We start from the raw sequence: 12,856 nt of genomic DNA on the forward strand, positions 1-12,856 counted from the left end.
TTACTAACTTCATTGAACAGATAGCCTGTTGAGGCTCAGAGAGGTTAAGTAACTTGCCGGAGGTTGTCCATCTGGTCTTACCTGACTCCCTCCACATTATCAGTGAAACTTAGGCTGTAGATGGGACCTTAGGTCCTTGCTGCTTGCGGCTGGCAGCAGCAAAGGGTAAAATAGAGAGATGCCAGGCAACAGGGCCCCCGATGCCGCTGCACTGCTCTCCTTTCTCTAGGATAGCTGCCATGCAGGAGGCCTGCTGCTGAGCCGGTTATCAGTCACAGGAACTCTTGACAGCCCCAGGTAAATTCTCTAATATGACTCGGGGCTGGCTGGACCCTCACATATCAGCCTGAGGCTGCCTGATGCTGCCCCACTGTCCCAAGAAGTATTTCCCCTGGTGGAGGGAAAGTCTGTAGGGAAGCCTGGTATGATTTTCAAGTATGAGAGAGAATTGTTCCAGAGTGGAGAAGGTCCTGCACTGCCCAAACATTATTTCAGAGCTGGGTGGAGGCCAGAGCTGCCTCCAAGCCCCTGCAGCACAGAGGAGTTTGGGTAGTGCTGGGCTGGGAGTGGGCCCTCCTGGCCAGCGGCTGAGTGTCTGAGGTGGGAAGGGCTTGTATCTGAACTTCCTCCTCTCAGACTCAGAATTCCTGGTTCTTGTTTACACTTTCCTTTTTACAGTCAAGGAGTGCCTAGCAGAAATGGTGTGGCCTCTGTAACAAAGAGGAGTATGGCACAGAGAGCAAAAGTGTGGACTCTGGAGCTGACTCCGATCCCAGTGATGCTGTCACTTATGAGCTCTGTGACCTTGGGCAAGTTGCTATACCTCTCTGTTCCTCAGCTTCTCCATTTTTAGGATGGAAGTATTCCTAGCACATTCCTCACTGGGTGGAAAGAGTACTAATTGTGTTCCTGTGCATAAAACACCTAGATGGTGCTAGGTAATATGTAAAAGTGCTGTTCACATGTTAGTTGTCATTATTGCTACTGTTAAGGTCAAACAGGCCCAGCTTTGTAGCCTGGCTCTGCCAACTGTCAGCTTCCCAACATCCATAGGACTTTTGCTTTCTCGTCTGTCAAGTGGGAGTAGTCTAGTGTTAGATGTAATGTGAGAAGTCTTCGTGCAGGTCCAAGCTTTCAATAGCCTAAAACTTGAAGTCTCAGTGCAGGCTTATTTAAACTTCTGGTGCTCTACAAGGCAATCGGCAAACGCCAGGCATTGCCACAGTTATCACTATTAGGCTAACCTCAGTCCTTCACTCTGTAGCCTGGCGTTCTAAGGGATGTGGATTTGGGACAGTTTTCGAGCTTGTGTGGGCAGGAGAAAGACTCTCCTTATGAAGGTTCTCTCTTCATGGCCACTTTTTAGAGACAAGTATGGGCCTCTTGGTGCTTGTGGGATGACAGGGTAGGTTTGAAGTTCATTTCATAAGGTCTGCCCTGTCCTCACCAAAGCAAAGAAGTCCACAGAACACGCAGCCCCCTGCTGCCTTTCAGATTGGTATTCTGTGCACTGTCCAGGTGGAGAGGACACATCCAGAGTGCTGAATTGTTTTTTTCTTTAAAGACAGAACAGTGGTGTGAAAAAAGGTCAGGATTAGAACCCCGGCCCTGGCTCTTTGAGCTGAATGACCTTGGCCATCAGTTTCCTCACCTGCAAAATGGCCATTAAGCGTATTTTCTACTATCGATTTCTCAGGATTAAAGCCCAGATAGAAAAGAAGAGAAATGAAGGAAAGAGAGGCAGATAGTATAAATGACAAAGAGTTACATGCAATTGTAAGTAATTCTCATTAGCATTCAGGCTGGGCATTAGCTATAATTGCTCCTGATCCAAGACGTTTTATCTGAAAGACGTACCTGGCAGAGGATCATTCAAGCCCCAGTCACCTGCTGCCCTCCCTTTCACAGTGACGCCGAGCATTTCTGAATCTTGGGGTATAATTATAATAAAGCTCCTGTATCTTATTTATAAGTGACTCACTTCTGCCATTAATGGTGGCAGAGGACTCGGGCGCACACTCACTGGGAACAATGCGGCTGATGCTGGGGGGAGGCGGTGCGGGATGCCTCTGCTCTCTTCTGCATTCATCTTCCCTGCTGTCGTTCTCCAGTGATAATGCACGAGGATCACATGGGCCAGGATCGAAGCTGACAGCTCTCAATTTGTGCAGCAGCTTGGATGGCAAGACCCATTGAGACTTATTGCTGCCAGCAGAGTGGGTGTTAGAAACCGTGACGTCACAACAGAGAGGATAGAGCAGAGGAGACTGAGGCAGGCCCCCGAGGGAGTGGTTAAAAACATGGACTCTGGTGTCCAAGAGACCTGAGTTTGAATCTCAGCTCTGCCAGCTCTTTGGTCGTGGATGATTTTTGTCTGTGTCCCCACCTTGACTGTCAGTTCTAACAGAACAGGGGCCATGTCTGTCTTCACCAGGGTACTTACAGCTCCCGGCACATAGAAGAGGCTCATGGATGTCTAATGAATGAATAAATATATGACCGACAGGTTGCTTGGTTGGGCCTCAGCTTTCTCATCTGTAAAATGGGGCTAACATAGCACCCACCTTGTAGGTTGCTCTGAGGACTGAAAGAGGAAATGTTGCATACACAATAAGCACTCAGCAATGCCCTTGTCGGCAAATTGATGAGCAGAAACAAGGACACAGCTGGCGGAATCTGGGAGAAAGAACTTTTTCCCCACCCTCAGACCAACAAAGAGTAATAATAATAATGCTAGTCATGAGAATCCCTGTATTTGTCCAACATTTTCCAAAGTGCTTTCTTATCTCTTGACTCCACACAATAGACAAGAATGGTTCTCTGTGTTTTACGGGTGAGGAAACTGAGGGTCAGAAGGATTGGTGGAGCACCCAGAGTCACACATTTTACAAGCAACAGGAGGTAGGACTTAAGCACAGGTCACTCTGATCTGCCAGGTGTTCCTGCTGAGTTCTTTCTTGCCCGTTAGGGGTGGATGGTCCAGTATTTAGACTTCCATGAACATGGCATCTCTCTTCGTTATTTAGGATGCAGTTCAGGTACATTTTCCTAATTTTCCCTTGGTGGTCTTGCATATCTTTTTATTAGATAGATTCCTAGTTATTTGATATTTTGTATACTATTGTAAATGGTACCTCTGTCTACACATGTATTTTTTTTTAATGCTATGTTGGTTGCTTCTTGGAGAAGTTTTTTGCATTTCACATATTGATTCTGTATCCAAAATCTTGGCTGAACTCTTACTAATTCAAAAAAAGAAGTATTTGTAGATTATTTTGGAAACACTGTATATACAATTGTAGGAGGTGCAAGTAACTGTTTTGTTTCTCCCTTTCCAACCCTTTCTTTCCTTTTGGGTTTTTGTTCCCCTCTCTCTTTCTTTCTCTCTGTTATAGAGGAATTGTCCACATTGACAGTTAGGTATAATGTTTACTCTAGGGTTTTGGTAGATAATCTTTATCAAATTAAAGCTCCTTTCTATTGCCAGTTTGCTGAGTGTTTCTTTTCTTTTTAGTCGTAAATGGAAGTAGAGTTTTTAACAGGTGTTTTTTTTTTTCCCCCCCTGTGTCTGCTCAAATGGTCCCGTGATTTTTCTTTTTCAATCTGTTAACATGGTGAACTCCATTGATTTTTGCATTTCTGGATTGTCCTGTTGCGTCTTTCTGGCTGGATTATTTCTCCTCACCTTTTTGTTTAGGACTTTAACATCATGAGCTCATGAATGGGATTGACTGGTGATTTCACTTTCTGGTGTTTACTTGTCAGGGTTACGCTGGCCTCACAAAACGAGGTCGGCCGTGTTCTCAGTTCTCTAGAAGAGGTTGTGTAAGCTGGGCGTTGTTCCTATCACCAGTGGGGCCCCCAGGGGTGGAAGATAAGTGGAGGGTGGAGAGGACAGCTGGTTGCAGCTCAGACTAAGGCAGAACTTTCCAACAGGGAGAGGCTCAGGCTGCCTCAGGTGGAAGTGGGCAGGAGTCTGTGAGCCCAGCTGTCCTGTGTGCTACAGGGAGAGCCAGCCTTGGGTACTGGGTAGGGTTCTTCCAACCACCCATCCCAGATGAAGCGGGTTCAGCCTAGGGTGAAAGTCTGATGCCTGTCTCCTCCTGCTGCGTCTGCAGACAGCATACTTGTGGTGAATTTCTGTCCCCCGTGCCCACTGATGGAGGGGCCTGACTCCATGCACGAGACTCCTCTTCCTGTTGGAGAGGCTTCCCCTCTCCATAATAACACGTGGCCTGGAATCTGCAGATAGTGACCTGGGGCCACACCCCTCCAGCCAGTTCCTTCTGACCCCCCGGGGGTAGCTATATTTGGGCAAGTTTTTCAGCGGAATGGTCCCTCGATCCTCTTTTACTGCAGCACCAGGCACTGCACTAACTTAGATCATCCTTAATCCCCACAACAGTGCCCTGAGGTTGCTACTGTTACTCCATCATTCAGAGTAGGAGGACGAGGTTTCTAGATTGCTAGTGGTACACTGTTTTAATGGTTTCATGTTTCACAGCAAACCATTGCTCTCTCAGCTGTGTGGGTTTGGGTGTCAGATAGTCTTTTCACACATTGACTGTTGTTCCCTTCCCGGCTGCCAGATCTCTCTTCCCTTCCCTACCCCTGCACCTGGAGCAGATCCTCAAGTGCTCCATATCTTCGGAGGCAGAGTCACAGCGCTGCACAACTCCAGGGGGCACCACACGCGTGGCTTTCTGCTGTGAGCCTCGGGAGTGTGATCTGGACTCCCTGTCTTCAGCAGTGGGCCTCCTTCCCGGCTGTCGTGTTGTGTTGAACTTTCCGCTGGTTCTGGTGACCAGCCATCAGGCAGGGCCCTGGCAGGAAACAGGGCAGATGGCAGCTGAGCACAGCACAGGTGGGCCAGAGCTAGGGTGGGGGCCACTCGGCTCTGATGACTCTGTAAAGTCATCTACAAAGGCATCTGCTCCCCCTTCTTTTTCTCCTTCATTTTAAAAAGTTACTTATTTTTTTACTTTCAAACTTTCTAGGCATTTTTAACTTGGTTTATTCTTTCAGGAGAACTTGATGTATGTACTAGCTGGCCTTTCTCTTTTCCCGGAGAGCATCATCACTCAGTGACTCCACCCTGCTGTCCCTCTGCCCGAGCCCACGTGGAGTGTAGTTCTGTTGCCAGCCCACATGTGGGGTCTGGGGCTTCTGCCCACGAGACTGTTGATGCTGGGTACTTCATGGAAGCCTCGTTTTCTTTGCTTTGTCCGTGGCATCTCACTGCTTGTATGGCTGGTCCAACCTCATGGGCCTAACAGGGCCTCTGATGGGGCTCAGTTTCAGCCTCCCTGAAGGAGGCTAACTGGTCACAGTGCCTCCTGAGGGCTCCCCAGAGCTGATCTGGGGGTTAACCGTGAATTCCACATGTCAATCAGACCATCTCCTGAAAACAAGTTCATGGGAAGTAGAAGAAGGCGGAGACAAAATGTGATTGTATAGGTAAATTCAGTTGTAGAAGTGATTGCATATTCAGTTTATGGTTAAGAGTAAAGGTTCCAGGGCCGGATGATGTAGATTTGGATTTTGGCTCCACTGTTTTCCAAGTGTGTCCCAGGCAGGCCATCCAAACTATCTTTGCCTTAATTACCTCAATTAGAAATTGAGGTTAGTGACTGTATTAACTTACCAAGTTGTTATGAGTATTAAATGAGTCATGAAGTTTGAAAGAATTAGTATTTGAAAAGCATTTATAGCAGAGCCTGATAACTCATAAGTGTTTATTAAATAATGTGTAAGTATTTTATATGGATTTCTTTTCCCCCAAGAAATTGGGAGTCATTTTGTCATGTTTCAAAACAAATCCTATTGGGTTTTTAAAATTTGAAACTGTGTTAATTCTATATATCAGTTTCTGCCCTGCCTTGTGTGATGAGTATTTTCTGTGTTAAGATGTTTTCTCAAATTAAACTGGAGGCTCATGAGGGTGTGCTGCGTGATACTTTGTTGAAGTTCTCCAAGGTTAAGAGTCTTTTAAAAAGTGCTAGAACCTAGAGGAAAGTGGATTTGGTGACAGTAGTTGGGGTTTCAGAGTTTCGACCTGGACTGGCGTCCTGATGCTATAAACTGTTACCTCTCTGGCCTTGGAGGAAGCCGTCTAACCTCCCTGGCCTCAGTTTCCCCCTCTGTAAAAAGGGAATAACGATAGTAGTAGTAGTAGTAATAATAGTGATAGGACCACTCACAGCATCACTGGGAGCCTCCCCCCCAAGACCTTGCAGTGGCGGATAGGCACCTTCTCATCGCTGAGGACTCAGATGTTCCCTCCTCAGAGCCCTTCCCCGACCGCCCTACTTTGACCTGCCTCCCAGTCCAGTCGCTGTCCACTGATTGCCTTCATCCCTGCCACCAGATTGCCAGCTCCCGGAGCATAGGGATGTCACCTGCCTGGTTTATGGCTGTACTTGGCAGGGCCTTCATTAACTAGCTCCTGGCACCTACAAGGTGTGCAGTGTAAACTTACTGGGTGAAGGAAGCGAGTTTACAGCTAGATCCTTAAAGACATGTGTGCCCTGATCATGCAGATGGTGGTGAAGACCACCAAGATGCAGGAGGCACTTCATGGAGTTCTCATCCCTGAAAATGCTTTTCAGGCATTTCCCTTGATCTTAGACAAAAGGCTGGAAGCAATAGGCATTTCAAAAGTAGTAAGAAACGCTGAGCAAAGAGGAGTTTTCTCAGGTATATCAGTGAATATTTCTCCTTTGTTTATTGATTGATTCTCATAGCACCCAGCACTGGCTTGACAAGGCCCTGAGAAGCTTGTTAATGAGTCAGGAACACGGGACAGGGTTTGCTCCCACCACTCAGTCCTGGGGTTGGCGAAGGAGGGAGGGAGGGGCTGGTAAATAGCACTCCTTCGCCCGGACTGAGTTCTGGATCAGCTGAGAATTGAGACAAAACTCAAGGCAGCCAGAGAACAAAATGTGACTGTGATTACTGATCTGAGCGGCACAGGAGCATGGGGGCTAGCTAATGCTGAAGGCTAGAATCGGACAGGTTTTCCACTTGCCCATGGTGGGCGGGGCTGGGTTTCTGCAGAGTGGAGGCCCTTCTTCCTGGTAGAGAGCCCCATCGGATGCAGGCTAGCTCCAAAGAGACTACAAGGGCCTGAGCTTTACTTCCCTATTTGATCTCTCAGACTCATAAATACAGGGCACCAGGCATGGACCCCAGAGAGTGAAGGAGGAGAGGGGGAGAGGCCAGGGTCTGAAGCTAGAGGAGCTTCCATTACATGCAAGGAAACAAGAGGCAGGAAACAGGCAAGAAGCCCTGTAGGTAGGGGAGTGAGGCCGCTGGTGCCTGCTTGTGATAGGCACCTGCAGAGTGAAAGCAGGAGAGGGCCTCACCTTCCTGGCCCTCCCAGCCAGCTATCTGAGGAAAGGAACTGTCACCTAGTGAGAAAGCACTCCCAGCCAGTGCTCTCTGTTCATGATGTCACCCCGTCCTCTCAGCCCTGTGAGATAAGTATCACTATGCCCATTTTAGAGATAAGAAAACTGAGGCTAGAGATGTGGGCTAACTTATGCTAGAGTGGAACTGAGGAGACCAGTAAGGTGGCTATTGCGGTCGATCCAGATGAAAGGGGAGGGTTGCTTGGCCAGAGGTGGTGGCTTGGGAGAGAAGTGGACAGATTGAGACTGGGAGCAGATGCTGTAGGACTGCCAGGCAGCTGCGTGCAGTGCAGGTGGAGGGGGCATCACAAGGGGATGGTGAGAAGGCAGTGCTGTTTGGTAATTTGTGGGGTTTTTGTTGTGTTTTTTGTACTTTGGGTAGAACAGATGTGACCCTCTTGGGCAAAGATGATTCAAAGAATTAAGAATTCCACAGACGGCGCATCTGCACGTCAGTGGGACTGAAACTGATGATCAGATATACAGGGCTGGGGTGGGGGTGAAAAGGAAAAGATACTGGGAAAAGAGGCTTGTAAGCGGCGGCGGGGGGTGGGGTGTCTCAGGATGCCTCCTCCCCCTTCCACAGTCCCTGGAGAGGGGCAGTGCCGCACCCCACCGCCCTGCCATGTTCCCAGAGCCCCCCGGCAGCCCCTTCATCCCAGCCTAAGCTTGGGCCTGATCCTCCCTCCCCAGGACCCCAACAAAGGCAGCCCCCTGCCTGTTTCCCAGGGAAGAATCTGATCAAGTCACTTCCCGGCTCAAAATCCAGGGACATCCTCTGCAGCTATTAACTAGAATGAAACTTGAGTGGCAGCGCTTGGAAAGATGTCTGTGATAAATATATCGTTAACTGGAAAGAGGAAGTGGCAGAATAAAACTGGTGGCACAAGACGGCACAAGATAACAGAGCATCGTGGTTGAAAGTCTGGGCTCTGGGGCTGCCCTGAGTTTGAGCCCCAGCTCTGCCATTTAGTAGCTGTGTGACCAGGATCAAGTGCTTAACTTCTCTGTGCCTCAGATACTTTGTCTGATAATGGGAATGATATCAATTCTCACTCCCATAGGATCGTGAGCGTTGAAGAGGAGGTAATACACATGTAGTGCTTGGTCCAGTGCTTGGCTCCTTGTGACATCCATAAATGTCAGCTACCGCTGTAATCACATAGGCTCACATGCATTTATATGCACCTCTCTCCCTTTTCACCTCATTCATCAGGACTCAGATTAGATGTGTCCTCTTCCAGGAAGCCTTCCCTGAACACAGACCACCAAGGCTGGACTAGGACCCTTCTCTGGACTCACAGCGCCCCCTGGACTTCCATCTGCTACACATGTTTTACTCCTTATTGTAACCCTCTGTCTTCCCATGGCTGTGAGCAGCTTGAGGACATGGGCCGTGGCTTCCCCACTGTATCCCTGGTACCCATCACAGTGTCAGGGACTTCATAAGCCCTTGGGAAATACTTGTTGAATGAACGAATGAATGAGTGTGGGCAGGGCTTTGAAACACAAGGTTTCAAGGCATGGTGATGTGGAAGAAGGATACTCCAGGCAGAGGGGACAGCGTGGGCACAGGCATGTGCTCCAGGAAGGGCAGGTGACCGACCCGGCCACAGCACAGTGTGTGATCGAGAGGGTTAGAGAAAGCAGTTGATGTGGGCAGGGCGTGAGAAGTGTTCTGTGGTGGGGAGGTAGATGTAATGGGGTGGATGTGGGCAAGGAAGGGGTCCCCTTCTCTTGCTTCTGCCCTGATGCCCCAGCCTGGCTTAGGTGCTTGTGTGATGCCATGTGCTCATCCGAAATGGTGTAAGTACCTGCTTTACCTGTCTCTTTCCATCGCCAGACTGTTGGTGCCTCAAGAGATGGAAATTTATGGTATTTTTACCCTCTTTTTCCTAAAACTCTTCTTGCTCACAAAGATAAGCTGTTTTCTTGTCCACACATGCTATTTCTCTGCCTCACTGGGCTACAGACATGGATTGTGTTGTGTGTTCTGATAGCCGCATCCTAGTGGAAGTCACTCGAGTTCTTGTGGAAGTAGATGATTTATACCTTCTCCACTTAGTTGAACCATTTACCTGACTTTGCATCCTTTATGGAGTTCTTGACTCAAGCCAGAAACAAGAATTGCCTTGCAGTTCATTCCTGGGTCAGACAACATCGGCCTTTGGCCAGTAGCCTGTAGGAGAAAAAGTCCTCACTTCAGTTCTTGGGGCCGAACGGAATCCTTGCTTAAACCAAACAGACAGCGCCCAGGCCAGGGGCAGAGGTGCGGGGAGGTTAAGGCTGGAGTTGGAGCAGCTGTGGGGATGGTGCGTGTGCCGGAGATGCTGCGGCAGACGGACAGACACAGCCATTGGCTTTACAGGGTGGTGAAGACAGATGCTGGCCCAGTAACAACGAAGGGCGTTGTGATGTTCTCAGCTGGGGAAGCACGGGGCTAACAGAGGCTCGGAGAGGCTAAGTGGCTGGCCCGGTTTTGCCAGGCTGGGTTTGAACTGGGGAAAACCGATCCGTTTCCCCTGTGCTAGGAAGCCCTCAAGGTAAGATGCCATTTGCCTGAAGCATTTTTGGAAATTGCTCAGCCTCGGGTAATCCTTCCAGTTCTTTGCTTGGAACCTCAGGTTGCACTGTCCGTCAGTCCGGCCCGTAAATGTAAAATGCGGGTGTGTCCAGGTGCTAGATACCATGCCTGTCTCCCGAGCCCCAGGCTAGCCAGCAGGAATAGTCAGCAACGAAAGCCTTGGGTTTCTGATGCTGAATGCTCACTGATACCCAGAGATTTTGTGGTCTTCCCTCTGTTACAAGCAGAAGAAAACACACAGGCGATCAGGGAAGAAAAATCAAGGGGGCATTTAGCTCTGCGGATTGAAGGGGAAGCTTGAGTGAGCTACGGGGATGGACACTCTGGGTCTGGGCTGACGTGCGGCCAGGTTGCCCCCATCAGTGCCGAGCTCCAACAGCGAGCGCGCTGGGCCAGTTCCGAACACCCGGGGCTTTCTCTGCATCCTTGGTCACTAAGGGAAACCAAGCATTTTTTCTGACGAATGCCTTTTACTCCCTTCCATCCCAGACCCAGAGCTGTGTGTCTGTCCGTGTTCTAAGTGTTACTTGGCAAACGCTGCAGCTGGGAGCGGCCTCCGCTTCCGTGCCTGTTTTAGTTTTTCCCTCCTTCGTCTTATCTGCGTCACCCGACACTGGATGATGGTGGTGGCGGCACGTGTCGTGCCTCCACTGTGTGTCCGTCATCGTGCTGAGCGTTTCTTTCTATTTTTTTGCCTCATTTCAGCAGCCGTGTGAGGTGGGGGCTGCCGTCCCCATCTTAGAGATGAGGAGCCCAGGGTCACACAGCTAAAAAGTGGAGAACCCACACTTCTAAGACAGTTCTGGCTCCCAGCACCTTGCTCCTTACCATGTTTGTTTAGGGGAAGTTAGAGCGACAAGGGACTTTGAGAGGCTCTGGAGGGATGCCCTTCCTTCAGAGGAGGAGTGAGGGCCAAGGAGAGGGAGGGTGACTTGCCCAGGGCCGCACCTGCTGGAATGGCAGAACTGGCTCTGGAATCCAGGTCCCCTGATCTCTGCGGCACCACCGCTGGCTTTGGGGGGCAGACCATTCTCTTTCCGGGGCTCATCCCGGTGGAGCCAGCCCTCAGCCAGAGTTCTATGTGCAGGCTCTCTGCACACTGGCCCTGGGTGAGCCCCCTACCCCTGCTCTCTCCACCTGCGCATCCACGCAGGACGGCTTGCCCTTCCCCAGACACTGCCTTGTGCCTCCTCATCACCGCGTCTGTGCCGCCAACATTCCCTCCCACCTCCTCTGCCCACTCAAACCCTAAGTCCCCAGGAGTTTTATCCTGACTTTTGTGTGTGCGTGTGATTAAAATATACATAGCAAAATAAGTGAATCTCATGGTATGTAAATTGTGTCTCAATAAGGCTGTTTTTAAAAAAAGAAAGGAGGGAGAGGGGTCGGGTAGGGGGATGCCTGTTCCGAGTTCCCTGTTCTTTAGTGCCTCTTCTAGGAAGACCTCCCTGTTAGCAGGTTGTTTGGACTTGCAGGACTAGAGACACGCCCAGGTTAGCCATGGTTAACGGGCTTTATTTATCCAGGTATAGGGGGATGTAACGAAGGTAGTAAACAGTGTCACCACCATACCGCCACCCCCCATGGGAACTAGAGGATCATTCAGATCCACGGGATCCGTGTTAGCCTGACCTCCCTGCAGCGATCCTCTGCTCCCCTACTCTGGTACGAAGGGCCTCTGCTCCTGGCCCTCCACTTTGGCTGTTCCTGATTGGACCACCTTTTCTCAACTCCACCGTTCATTCATTCAGCAAGCTGAGCACCTGTGTGCACCAGGCCCTCCTGCAGTCCCTTGGATACTCTGCAGAGCAAAGCAGACAAGATGCTTGCCCAGGTAGAGCCTACTTCTACCGGCCCATGACATCTGTGTCCCCTGGCTTCTGCTGGCCCATGACATCTGTGTCCCCTGGCTTCTGCAGGCCTGTGACATCTGTTGTCTCCTGGCTTCTGTGGCTCCTGGCTTCTGCAGCCTTATGGCTTTTGATTCCTGCCCCTAATTCCTGCTGACTACTGCTGCTTTGTGTGTTTCACATTCAGTCTTTCAAGAAAGAATCTTATTAGTTCAGTTGGCCAGTATCTGGTTGTCCCCAAGTGTTGCCCCAGGCTACCCCACAGGTGACCTATGAATGGCTGTCAAGGACTTCGGGTGGTGAGGTAGAGGGATGATGCTCTAGTGGAGGGCATGCGGGGAGGCTCTGGGCACGTAGCGGACACCCAGCAGACGGGAGCTATCATTGTCAGGAGCCCTGGGCCCTGCAGCTCACAAGGAGTACCTCTGGGCCGGCCTCCTCCTGGTGGATTCCGGCGGCTCTGACTCTGCTCTGTCCAGGAGCCTGGCGCTGGAGTCTCTCCAGTTGGAAGTGGAGGAGCAGACCCCTTTACTGAACGCCAGCCAGGAGCCCAGGGCTTCTCCCCACTTACTTCAGTCCTCACGGCCCCTCCGAAAAATGAGACTCACAATCCCATTTTGCAGGGTCTCAGAGAGGTGAAGGGATTGTCCTGAGGGCCTGCAGTGAGTGGCAGAGCTCCAGCCTGAACAACTGACCCCTGGCCAAGAAGCTTGAAGTGATTAAAGGCCTGGGCTTGGGACCCACAGAAATCTGAGTGTGAACCCTGGCTCTGCCTCTGACCAGCTGTGTGACCCTGGGCATGTCCCTTCCCTTCTCTTTGCCTTGGTCTCCTTATCTGTAAAATGGGACAATAGTAAGTTCCTCACCTGGTTGGGATGCAGAGTAAGGGAGGCGATGGATGTGAAGTCTTGGACAGGACCCACTCAGAGCGGGCACCCCACAGACAAGTGCTCCCTCCCCTCACCCCCAGGCCAGCGTCTCTGTGGCTCCTGCCTGGCATCCCTGCCAGTATT

General features: G+C 50.3%; 2 protein-coding genes across 11 annotated transcripts in view; both read left to right on the forward strand.

Moving 5' to 3' along the window:
• Window positions 1–12,856, forward strand: part of HRH1 (histamine receptor H1) — an 88,262-nt gene that overhangs the window by 14,563 nt on the left and 60,843 nt on the right. The gene's annotated exons all lie outside the window — the stretch shown is intronic.
• The window catches only part of ATG7 (autophagy related 7), a 307,849-nt gene that overhangs the window by 1,343 nt on the left and 293,650 nt on the right, over window positions 1–12,856 (forward strand). The gene's annotated exons all lie outside the window — the stretch shown is intronic.

The sequence above is a fragment of the Camelus ferus genome, chromosome 17 (genome assembly GCF_009834535.1).
Source record: "Camelus ferus isolate YT-003-E chromosome 17, BCGSAC_Cfer_1.0, whole genome shotgun sequence".
Classification (NCBI taxonomy): Eukaryota; Metazoa; Chordata; class Mammalia; order Artiodactyla; family Camelidae; genus Camelus; species Camelus ferus.